At 41.8% G+C, this 12,350-nt stretch overlaps 1 protein-coding gene across 2 annotated transcripts in view; it reads left to right on the top strand.

Annotated features, from left to right (window-relative positions):
• The first annotated feature begins 44 nt into the window (after positions 1 to 44).
• Positions 45 to 12,350, top strand: part of PTGR1 (prostaglandin reductase 1) — a 33,134-nt gene continuing 20,828 nt past the window's right edge. For both annotated transcript variants that reach the window (XM_074857205.1, XM_074857203.1), the window contains exon 1: positions 45 to 151. The gene's annotated coding sequence lies outside the window, so the exon portion shown is untranslated. The remainder of the gene's footprint in view (positions 152 to 12,350) is intronic.

Raw genomic sequence — 12,350 nt, 5'->3', positions numbered from 1 at the left:
GCGGGCGCTGACGAGAAAGGCCCCCTCCGGCTCTGAGAGGCTCGGGGGGGCGGTGGCCGGGCCGGGGCGGGACCGCGGGGGAAAGGGCCGCTCTTGCTGCCCGAGGGCAGGGAGCTGTAGCTGTGTGACCGCCGTCCCTGAGCGAGGAGAGGTGCGTGGGGGTGAGAAGGCACTCGGGCGTTAATGTGGGATTATGTGGCGGGACTGATGACCTTGGGTGTTAACTCCCGGCTGCGGCGGGAAGTGTCTTCGTACCGCCCTTAAATTACCTTAAAATTAAGAAAGTGTAGTTCTGTACTTCAACACTCCCCCACCCCTCCCCCCCAAAAACAACCCCTATCCATGCCTGTTTAACTGTCTTCCTGTGATTGACAGAGGTGTTTCCGTTCAAGCAGGATAAAGAGAACCTATTCAAAATTTGCGAGCGTCTGTCATTGGAAGAACAGTAGTTGTCCAGTGCAGCATTGGTCGGAGTGGAAAACAAAGTCAGCTGACTGCGCTAACTCTTTCCTGAAACTGCCGTAGTTATGCTGTAAAAATAGACCAAAATTTTGCAGGACGATTTCTGTATTGTGCTGTCAGCTGAACATACTGTTACCACTGAGATCTGTGGAGCTGCTCTAAAACTTACTGCACTGAACTACCTAGTTTATAGTCTGAGGTTATTTTAATAATTTGAAATAAAGCAGACTGCAGGTCTACATTATAGGGAAAATTTTTTTGTGTGTCTGCTTGTGTCAGGAATTACACTGGATGCAGCTTGATCTGTTTAAGGCATTACTGTGACAGCACTGCTGCTGGAGGTCCTGCAGCCAGGAATCATTGAATGATGTGCTATCAGCTCTTCATTTGCTAACATCTGGACACCATACTGAGAAAAATAATTTTTAAGTATGGGGAAGAATCAGACTGACACCATATGACTATATGGCCATCATTAAATGCCACTTTTTATTTGGTGAATTGAAAATCTTTCAGAATGAGTTTTGAATCATTTTTGATTGGGAAAAAATCTGCAATCTGTAGCAACGTGCTTGCATGTTTCTTCCTTGAATGCGACTTCCTGATTAGTTTCTGTGAGAAGTCGCTGCTTGGACTATGCTGCAGGTGGCACCTGGTTGCTTTTCAAAGGGCCGAAATGATTGTCAGTGTGTGGCTGATGGAGCTGTCGGCTGAGTAGCCAGTGCTGTACCTGCTCCGGCTACTCCTTTTCTGTCCAGGCTGACTACAGCCTGAAATAAGAAAATGGAAATAAAGAAGAACTACTGATGTGAGAGGTTTTCCACTATAAAGATAACCATGTATGTTCTCTATTTGCATATGACATGAGGGAAAGGGATAATTTCACCCTTTCTTAAGTGGCTATATAATAGCTTTGACCTCAAAGGCCCTCAAAGATGAGTGCTTCATTTGGTGTTATGGTAAAATGTGCTATTGTAATGATAGTGTTCAATTTTAAGGAATACAAAAAAAATGTTGCAGCTACTTAACATGCAATTAGCATGTTGGAATGAATATAGCATGTGATTTGAGGAAGGAAAAGATACTTTCAGCAGCTGCTTATCTATGAGAATTTTTAGTATTATTATACCATAATGCACATTATACCAAATGTATAGCATTTGTGTATGTATACCTTTACTATGTATATATGTAATATGTACATATATATACTTGTAGTAGCTTTGAGGTCACAGGCAGATATTCTACAATAGTAAACATATAATACAGCTTCACTGGTTTGTGAAATTAGTGTTTTAAGACTTGGAAAAGGGTTTGATTTTAGTGAATACATAATAATACAGCACAAAATTAATGATATAATCAGTTCAGAAAGAGGTGATTTTTTTGGGATGCACTAGTGTGCTCACTGGAATCTCTAAGGACCAAAAGCATGGTCACAGCAGATACATAAAAGATGGTGCTCTATTTTGGTAAAGCATCACCTGTTTCTTTATATTTCATGGGGTAAATTTAACACTAAGCCTTTTGGGTAAACAAATATTGTAAGTGTTATAGACTATCTTGCCAAAATGATGCAAGTTAGGACAAATTAGATTTCAATTATTTATTTTAGCAAGCGGCAATAAGCAAAACAGCGCTGGGCGGCCGGGGAGTCCCTGCTCCACCAACGGCGCGCACTCACTTCCCGAGGGTCCGTCTTTTTTATATCCTCCGCCTTCCGTTATCGGGTCTCTCTGAGAGGTGTATCCTGCGTCTGCGCACTTTGCAGCTAGGGGGTCGCTCCATCCGGGTCTTCCTCACGTCACCAGCTTCTCGTATTTCCTACTTTCCTGAGAGTGGCTCACAAAGTCTTTGTTTATATCTTACAGAATATAGACACTACCCCCTTTTTTTTTTCTTCTTCTCCCCTTTGTCTTTCTCCCCTTTGTCCTTTTTCCCTTTCTCCCTCTTTTCAGTCTTTTGCCTAGTAGAAGTCCTTGCTTCAGCATTTCAACTTAGATAAGCACTTACAGTCAGTTAGTCGTTATACAGTGTAATAGTTAAGATTAAGCTTAGGCCAACATAGTTTATGGAATAACATGTCACGAGCTCCCAGTATTTTCAGTGGAATTTGATGAACAAACCGTTTACTGTCTATCACAATCCCCCCTTTTTCTTTTTATCATTTTGTTCATCAAATCGTTGCAATTCTTGTTGACTTAACAGGAGAGTTTTTTTCAATTTAAAGTCATCATCTAATTGATTGTTTTTGGCTTTAATGAGTATTGGACGGGTGACAGATATTAGATATGTTACCCGTTGTATCATTCTCCAAGTTATGACATATAATATTATTGACAAAGTCAAACTGATTAAGATTAATATCAAGAGAACCACAATGGGGTGACACAACTTGTTCAAGATGCCTGTAGCAGTAGGTGACCATCCAAAAAGGGTGTCCCACCAGTTATGTTCTGCATTCTTTTTTGCTCTTTCCAAGACTCGGTGTATTTCTTCCACATTGTGATGAACAGTTATTAGAGTTTTCTGTCCGTTTTCTCTAACTTTCTCTAAAATTCTAACTAAGTCTTTGTGTTGAAGTAACTGCTTAACCAAAGTGAGATTCATTCCAATGGGTGTAGGTTGTAGATTATGTATTAATGTATAATTGGATTGCAGGAGTTGGTAAGACGTGACCGGGGCTAAATAGGAAAAGTCACATCCGATTACCTTTGTGAAGTTGTAAACACAGAGATTTGAATAATTTTTTGTCTCTATTATGATCTTGTCTACGGTTAAGAATTCACAAACCGTCCTCAAACATACACAACCTTCGCCAATATATATAAGTACTGTTTTAGGATTTTCATTGGGATGGACCTCAAAGTGACAAATATTTTGTTCGGTATCTAAACAAATATCTTGTGTCTCAATTGCATTGCCTTCACAAATGAATCCTTGTTGTTCCCGTACAATGCAGGACTCTAGATTGACAGTTTGCCATTTTTCGTTTACCTTTCGGGCCCATACTCTATGCTCAGAAGGATAGAGTATGGTTCCGTTGTGATTCAGCCCTAATGCAATGATAGGATAAATTTGGTATATGGTGGTATTGTAAATAGTGAGTATAAAGGTAGTAGCTGTGTTTGTGATGGGGTCATAGGTAAAGTTTACCAGGTTCCACCAGGATTGGAGTTTCTTTTCAAAATTAGTAGTACTGTCCCAAATTATTCTCCGAATTTCAGTAGGAAGAATACCTTCTTCACCTTCTCTTATAATTGAGGCAGCTATCGACTGCATCCATATTTGAGCCTGGATGCAGCTGAGAGCTAAAGAGAGGTTATTTTGGAGCACACTGAGTGCATCTGTAATCAATTCATGATCCTTTATATTTACCTTTTCCCCTTTTGGTAATATATTCGACAACAGCCACTGGTTAGCCCCCAAAGCCAATAAGGAAGATCGCAAAGGTCTTTGTATATTAGTTAAATCACTAATTGAGGTAGCCAATTTGTTCATTATCACCTCCGAATCAATACTATTTAAAACTCCCAATCCTGTTTCCAAAGCACCGGTTAAGTCTCTCTGCGTTCTTTTTGTGTGAGGAGTTTGTTTTTGTAGCCAGGTTGTCCATCCCTCGTAAGAAGTCTTTAGGAAAGGTGAACATGCTGGCTGAATATTTGAAACATTATTTTGCATTAACAATTCAACTTGTTTGAGAGACCACGCCGGGTTAAACAGCATTTGTTGTTTACCTGTATTTCTAATTGCATATGGTCCAATTTTAAAAATTCTTGGGTTAAGCACGACTGTTGGTTGTGTTGGAGCAGTATGAGTAGTCTGAGTAGTCTCTTTGGGAGCGTGGGTTGTGGTTGTTGTAGTTTCCTCCTGTATATTCAATGGAAATCGGAAAGATATAGCTTGATCTCCTGACCTGGTCCCTCCCAAACAAACTATGGACACCGGTTGGGTTGCAGTAAATGCATACCAACAGGCTTCCGACTCATAACGGGTTTGAGTTATTTTAGATTCCGTTTTGTCTCTGATAACGATTTGAGTAAAAGGGGGCTGACGGACGGTTTGAATTAAAGGGTGCCGACTTATTATCACATTTACATTGAATACTCTGCAGCCTATCTGTATCTCATCTCCTTTTTTAGCTGTTCAGGTATGGGATGAATTCTCCCATTTATATGTTTGGAGTGTTAGGTTATTGCTTAGTATGGCAGTTGCTAACTCTGTCCCATACAAATCTGCATCCATATTTCCTGTATGTCCATAATAAGCATCTGTCCAAGGCCATATAATTTGATTAGTTAGGGTATGTTCAAAAGGTTGGTGGGATTGGTTAGTCATTCTAGCCCATCCTGGTAGTGTATTCATTGTAGCTAATACACCTAGCCAGACTATCCAATAGCTCCAATAGAAGGTTGACGGGATTCTATAGATTTGCACATTTTTTCTTAATCTCTTTTGTATCGGGGTGTCTGACACTCTCGTCTGGCTCTTCTTCCTCAGAGGTCCTTTTTTCTTCAGAGTAGGGCAGTAAGGTTTTCCCCACTTTGATACGTCTCTGCCTCCTCTGCCTACTCTGTTGCTTAGAGCAGCAGGGTGTTCCATCTTCTCGGCAGCAGCCGTATTCTTCAGGGGTACGTTTGCCTCTACTCCGGGACACATAGGTCTCCCAGTTTTTATCTTTGACCTCGGGTTCACGACAGGGGACCCAGGGGATGTGCTTTCTACAGATCACCCTTAGGATCTGAGAGTGCTATTGAGTAGGTCAATTAGAGTGAGTGCACTCTCTTTCAGGATTTATCCCTTTAGTAAATATTTTCTACCAAGTTTTAGAATCTCCAGTTTTAGGGCCTGATTAGTTAATATCCGTTCTTGTTAATAACACTGATTACAACTAGACCGAAGATTTATTTCATGTGTATTATGAATCCCCCAGCCTTCTTTACATACATTACACTTTACACTTTATGTATATAAAAGGAAAACAAATATAAGTTTCAATTGGACAAAAATATCAGGGTCTCACTCATCGAGTCCTTCGTAGGTTCTTATCTCACAATGTGTAGAGAGTTCTTTCAGGTTCTCCGAAGGGTGACTCGTAGATCCCCAGGAGGGCTGGTCACTTTCCAGGCCGGATCCTGTATAGGTCCCTTTACTCGGCTTGCGTGTGTCCACCCCTTCTCAGCAGTCCGAATAGCAGTTTCTGTAGTGATAAGAGCAACATAGGGTCCTTCCCAACGGGGGGTCAAAGAAGATTCTTTCCATGATTTGATTAGTACTTTATCTCCTGGTTGGATTTGATGTATGGCCACATCCAATGGAGGTCTTTGTACTACCATCCCCCCGAGCCTGTAGTTGTTTTCTCCTTGCTATTAGTTGTATCAGGTAGGACTTTATCTTTAATTCTTCAAGTTGGGGGTGATCCGGTGGCATTTCTAAATCATAAGGCATCCCATATAGCATTTCAAAGGGAGAAATGTCTACATCAGTTTGGGGTTGAGTTTTGATATTTAACAAGGCTAAAGGGAGACACTTTACCCATGACATTTTAGTTTCTAACATTAGTTTGGTAAGTTGTTTTTTTATTTCTCCGTTCATACGTTCAACTTTCCCTGAGCTCTGCGGGTGCCACGGAGTATGGTATTGCCACTGTGTACCCAGGGTAGCCAAAGTCTCTTTGGCTACTCTGGATACAAAGTGTGGTCCTCTATCTGAGTCTATTGTTTCTATTGCTCCATACCGAGGTATAATTTCTTCAAGTAATATCCTTGTTACTGTGTGAGCTGTGGCTCGGGCTGTGGGAAAGGCTTCTACGAATTGAGTTAAATGATCTATAATTACTAATAGGTATTTATACCTCCCCACCTTTGGTAATTCAGTAAAGTTTATTTGTATTCTTGCAAAAGGTCTATGAGCCAATTCTCGCCCCTCATATACTCGTTTTCTTATTTGATGTTTATTTACTTTTTGACAAACGAGACATTCTCCTATCACTCGTTTGGTTATATCATATATCCCAATGTACATGTATTTAGTTGCAAATTGATCCACTAATGCTTGAGTTCCCCAATGAGTGTTTTTATGGAATTGCTGCATTATCTTGGTAGCTATGGGTTTTGGGAGAACTTCTCGGCCGTCCGGGAGTTCCCATTTTCCATTAGCTTTCTGTTTAATCCCCATTTGATTTAATTTTGTTTGTTCTTGAACAGTAAAACTTAAAAGTTCATAGGATTTTCCATGGAAAAAGCACCACTTAAACCCTGGTCTTTCACATACACATTCTATACCGTCTACTCCGTATTCTTTCCAGCAACCATAACAGGGGAGGTAATTATTTCCACAATTAACACACCGCTTTCTGTCCTCTATCGGATCATCCAAGTCCAGTGCTGATAGCGCTGCTCTCTTTGCCTTTTGATCAGCAAGGTTATTCCCCCGTACTAAAGGATTTAGCTCCCTCTGGTGTCCTTTTACGTGTACTACCGTAATTTCGCTGGGCCCTCGTATAGTTTGTAAAATTTGTGATATTAACTCCTGATGTACTAGGTCCTTCCCCCGAGAATTGATTAAACCTCTTTCTTCCCATATTTTCCCAAAGGTATGTATTACTCCGAAGGCATATCTAGAATCGGTGTATATAGTTCCCACTTTTCCATTTAGTAATTGTAAAGCCTTTAATACTGTATATAATTCACATGCCTGTGCTGACCAGCTGGGACTCAAGGGTCCTGATTCTATCACCTTAAAAGTTTTTCCATCAATTATGGCATACCCTGATTTTCTTTTCCCTTCTACCACTCGAGAGGATCCATCTACAAATAATTTTTCTCCTTTCCCTAATTCCTCCTCTTCCAAATCTGGTCTTATCTTAGTCTGCTCCTCGATGTTACGGAGGCAATCATGAAAAAGATCTTGACTAGGTTCTCCATACAAAAATTGGGCTGGATTTTGTAACGATGTTGTTTCAAGGGTCAGGTGGGGGGACGTAATGAGGATTGCTTCATATTTTACTAGTCTAGCATCGGTTATCCATTTTTCTGCTTTTTGCTGTAACACACCTCTAATATTATGGGGTGATAGTACCCTTAATTCACTACCAAAAGTTATTTTATGCGCTTCCTCAACTAACAAAGCAGCTGCCACCACAACTTGTAGGCACGTAGGCCATCCCCGACTTACGGGGTCCAGTAATTTTGAGATATATGCTACTGGTTTCTTTTTTCCTGCCCATTCCTGGGCTAATACTCCAAATGCAGTTCCTTCCTCTGTGTTGACAAATAAGAAAAATGGTCTTTTTAGGTCGGGCAAGCTCAGAACAGGAGCATTTACTAATTCAGTTTTTAGTTCTTTTAACCGTTGATCATCTTCCTGAGTCCATTTTAATAATCCATTTTTAGTTATTTTGGTGTATAAAAACTTTACCTTTCCACTATACCCTTCGATCCACTGCTTACAATATTCAAATAGTCCTAATAGCTGCCGGACTTGTTTTTTAGTTTTTGGACTTGGTAGGGAAAGTATCCCTTTCACCCTTTCTGGATCCAATTTTTTAGTTCCTTGACTTAATCGATGCCCTAGGTATTTAACTTCCTTTTCAACAAATTGCAATTTGGATTTTGACACTTTCAGTCCCTTTAAGCTCAGGAAATTTAACAACTTGATGCTTTCTTCCCGAACCCTTTCCTTATCCTCCCCTGCTATTAAAAGATCATCTACATACTGGACTAGGGTAAGGGTATCTCCTATCTGGTAATCCTGCAAAATTTGTTCTAAAGTTTGCCCAAACAGGTTTGGGGATTCAGTGAAACCTTGGGGTAGGACTGTCCACCGGAGTTGAGTTTTCCTGTGGGTGTCTGGGTCCTCCCACTCAAAAGCAAAATAGTTTCTACACTCCTCTTTTAAGGGACATGCCCAGAAAGCGTCCTTCAAGTCTATTACACTGTACCACCGGTCGTTCGGGCCTAATTGACTTAAGAGAGTGTGTGGGTTAGCTACTACAGGGAATCTAGTTACAGTCCTTTTGTTAATTTCCCTTAGGTCATGGACTAATCTATACCCACCATCTGCCTTCTTGACAGGTAAAATGGGAGTATTAAAAGGGGACATGCAGGGTTCCAATAATCCCTGCTTTATTAATCTCTGAATTTCTGGTTTTAATCCTTGCCTTCCCTCCAGAGGTATGGGATATTGCTTAATCCTCACTGGTACTTCAGGATCCCGGATGGTTACCATAAAAGGTTCAACATTCAATTTTCCCACCGTATCCGGAGTGTACCACACTTCAGGGTTGATTTTAGTCTCATCTTCAACCCGTAGGGGGCATAGTTTGATTTCAAGTTTGTGTTCTGTTACTTCCAAACTAATTCCTAATTCAATCATTAGATCTCTCCCCAGTAGGTTATAATCTGCCTCAGGTACTAACAATAAGGATCCCACCCCCACTTTAGAATCTGTTTCAAGGAGTACATCTTTAATTACCGGTACTCCGAATGGTTCTCCTTTTGCCCCAACTACTTGTACTTTTTCTGATGAAATCTTACATCCTTGGGGCAATGATTGAACAGTAGATCTCTCCGCTCCTGAATCTACTAAAAATTCTACCTCCTGTTGCTGAGGACCTACTTTTAACTTTATCAAGGGCTCAGTTCGTTCTCGGGTCCCCAGCAAATAGAGCCCCTGACACCCCTAATCTTCTTTAAACATTCTCTCATCCATCATTCTCCTTCTGCAGCTCTTCTTTGTGTGACCTTTTCTTCCGCAATAAAAGCAGACAATACTCCCTTTTTCTCTCTCTCTCTCCGGTTCCTTTGATCTATAGCCTGTTCTTTGACCTTCTTGTTTTCTCCCAGCACTGTTCACTCTCTGTCCTTCCCTTATCGCAGCTACCATCATTCTGGTATGTTTCTTTTGAGTCTCGTCCTCCCTTCGGACATAGACTTTCTGTGCTTCTCTCAGTAATTCATCCAACCCCCGATCCTGCCAATCTTCTATTTTTTTCTAGCTTCTTTCTAATATCTATCCATGCTTTTGCCACAAATTGTGTCTTTAACAATGCCTGTCCCACTGGGGTATTAGGGTCTAGTCCTGAGTAAAGCTGAAGATTTTTCCTCAGTCTCTCTAACCACTCAGTAGGAGTTTCATCCTTTTTTTGATGTTCACTAAAGGCTTTATTTATATTTTGTCCTCTAGGGACTGATTCTCTTATACCCTGGATTACAATCGTCCTCAGGTCTTGCATATGACCTCTATCGATTTCATTTTGATTATTCCAATTAGGTCGATTTAGAGGCCATTTTACATCTGCTGCTGGACCTTGCTGATGCTGTTGATCCCAAATTCTCATTCCTGCTCTCCTGATCATATCCCTTTCTTCAACAGTGAATAGTATAGCCATTATGGCTTGTATTTCATCCCAGGTATAGATGTTTGGTCCTAAAAACTGATCCACCCGCTCCGCCACACCTAAGGGATCCTCCAATAGATTCCCCATCTCTTTTTTAAATTCTCGGACGTCCCCTGAATTAAGAGGGACAGTCACATATCCCATGCCAGGCTGGGGTCCTCCCATCGCAACCTCCCTTAGGGGGTACAAGCCACTATCACCCCACCCCATTCTAGTTTGACTACGGGTTATTCGTCTCGGTTCTTTCGGGGATTCAGGTGGGGAGTCTGAATTCTCTGGGTCCTCCGGCGCAGTCGGAGGAGGTGAAGGCGCCGGAGGTGGGGGTGGAGGTATGTAAGGAGGAGGAGAGGTGGGAGGTTCGTCCTCATCACGTACCTTCTTTTTCTTAACTTTTTCTTTTAGAGGATATAGATTTATTCGGGTATCTGATGCTATCCATACCTGTGCATATTCACTCTCCTCTAAATTAAAGGGTTCCCTTGAGTTGACATAAATGTTTAGGGCTTGGCAGACCCATTCTTCAAAGGACCCAAAAACAGGCCAATAGAGATGATCGCCTCTGATTTGTTTCCCTCCCCAAACTTCCATACAATAATAAATCATTTTTGCTTTGTCCTTACCCCGCCTAGAGGGGTAATCTTCCCAATGGTTTAACATCAAGCCTAAAGGGCTATCTGGTGGTATTTGGGGGTACCTCACCTCGGGTCCCAAATCACCCATGGGATCAGAAGGCTTGCTTTTCTTCTGTCCCATCTTCCGGAGCGCCTTCACACACTCACACAATTCGCTTCCCCCTTTTCGTGACCCAGTCCCTCGCGGGATATGGGAACTGCACTACCGAGGGGTCCGCACTCGCTTCGCCCTGCTGGGCGTCTCACACACCACGCTCCGGGAAACCCAACCCCAACCGAACGGTAACCGGCCTATACTCACGCAACCCTGCGTCTTCGTCCGGGGCTTCGTGCACAAAGATTACGGGGTTACCGGTATTTTTTTTGCTTGTTGCCGAGTTTTGGAGTTCGTCGGTAGAGGGCGTGATGTGATAGCACTCAGCCGGGGCCGCTGAACTCAGCGGGGCGCGCCTCCCCGTATGGGGCTTCCCACCAGATTGCCTCTATCCGAGTCACGGCACCAATTTTGTTATAGACTATCTTGCCAAAATGATGCAAGTTAGGACAAATTAGATTTCAATTATTTATTTTAGCAAGCGGCAATAAGCAAAACAGCGCTGGGCGGCCGGGGAGTCCCTGCTCCACCAACGGCGCGCACTCACTTCCCGAGGGTCCGTCTTTTTTATATCCTCCGCCTTCCGTTATCGGGTCTCTCTGAGAGGTGTATCCTGCGTCTGCGCACTTTGCAGCTAGGGGGTCGCTCCATCCGGGTCTTCCTCACGTCACCAGCTTCTCGTATTTCCTACTTTCCTGAGAGTGGCTCACAAAGTCTTTGTTTATATCTTACAGAATATAGACACTACCCCCTTTTTTTTTTCTTCTTCTCCCCTTTGTCTTTCTCCCCTTTGTCCTTTTTCCCTTTCTCCCTCTTTTCAGTCTTTTGCCTAGTAGAAGTCCTTGCTTCAGCATTTCAACTTAGATAAGCACTTACAGTCAGTTAGTCGTTATACAGTGTAATAGTTAAGATTAAGCTTAGGCCAACATAGTTTATGGAATAACATGTCACGAGCTCCCAGTATTTTCAGTGGAATTTGATGAACAAACCGTTTACTGTCTATCACAGTAAGGATTGTTTTTTGGATTTTGGTGGTTTTTTTGCAAATCATGCTATAGTGCTGTTGATTTTTACTTCCTGTATCTTGTAGAAACCTGTGCTAAATAGTAAGTAAGAACAACAGTAGTAAATAATTATGAAATTATAACTTTGCTTGCTCCTAATACTGATTTAATTCTTAGGTGTTCATGCTCATATGAAATAAACACTAGTTCTGTTACTAAGAGCTAATTCTGATTTAAGAGTGCTAGGTGCCATTATGTAGTCTCAGAATAATTTAGGCTGGTAGGGATTTTGGGAGGTTGTGTAGTCTGTACACAATGGCAAAGTTAGGCCAGACAAATCAGACTGCTCACAGCCGTGTGAAGTTGTATAAAGTTTGAAAGATGGAGATTCCACAGTCTCTTCAGGCAACCTGTTCCAATATCTGACGCTGTCATGGTTTGGGGGGGAAAAATCCCACAACTTTTCATGGAAAAGTTGGAAAAGACTGTCTTGCAAACTACATTCATCATCTCTTACCCTGTCACTGTGCCATTCCATCAGATGAGCTGGTTTCCATTTTCTTAATACTATCTTATTAAGAATCTGTGGAAGGCAGTAAATCTCCCCATAGCTTTTGTTTCTGGAGACTGAACAAAGACATTTCTCTCAAATTTTTCCTCGTCTCTTAGTTTTCCAGTCTCTTCATCATCTTGATGACTGCACTGGACTCGCTCAAATATGTCAGTGACTTTCTTGTACTGGGGAGCTGAGAACTCAA

Source organism: Strix uralensis, chromosome Z, assembly GCF_047716275.1.
Source record: "Strix uralensis isolate ZFMK-TIS-50842 chromosome Z, bStrUra1, whole genome shotgun sequence".
NCBI lineage: Eukaryota > Metazoa > Chordata > Aves > Strigiformes > Strigidae > Strix > Strix uralensis.
Note: the sequence above shows the minus strand (reverse complement) of the source record. Positions and strands in the feature narration are given on the sequence as shown.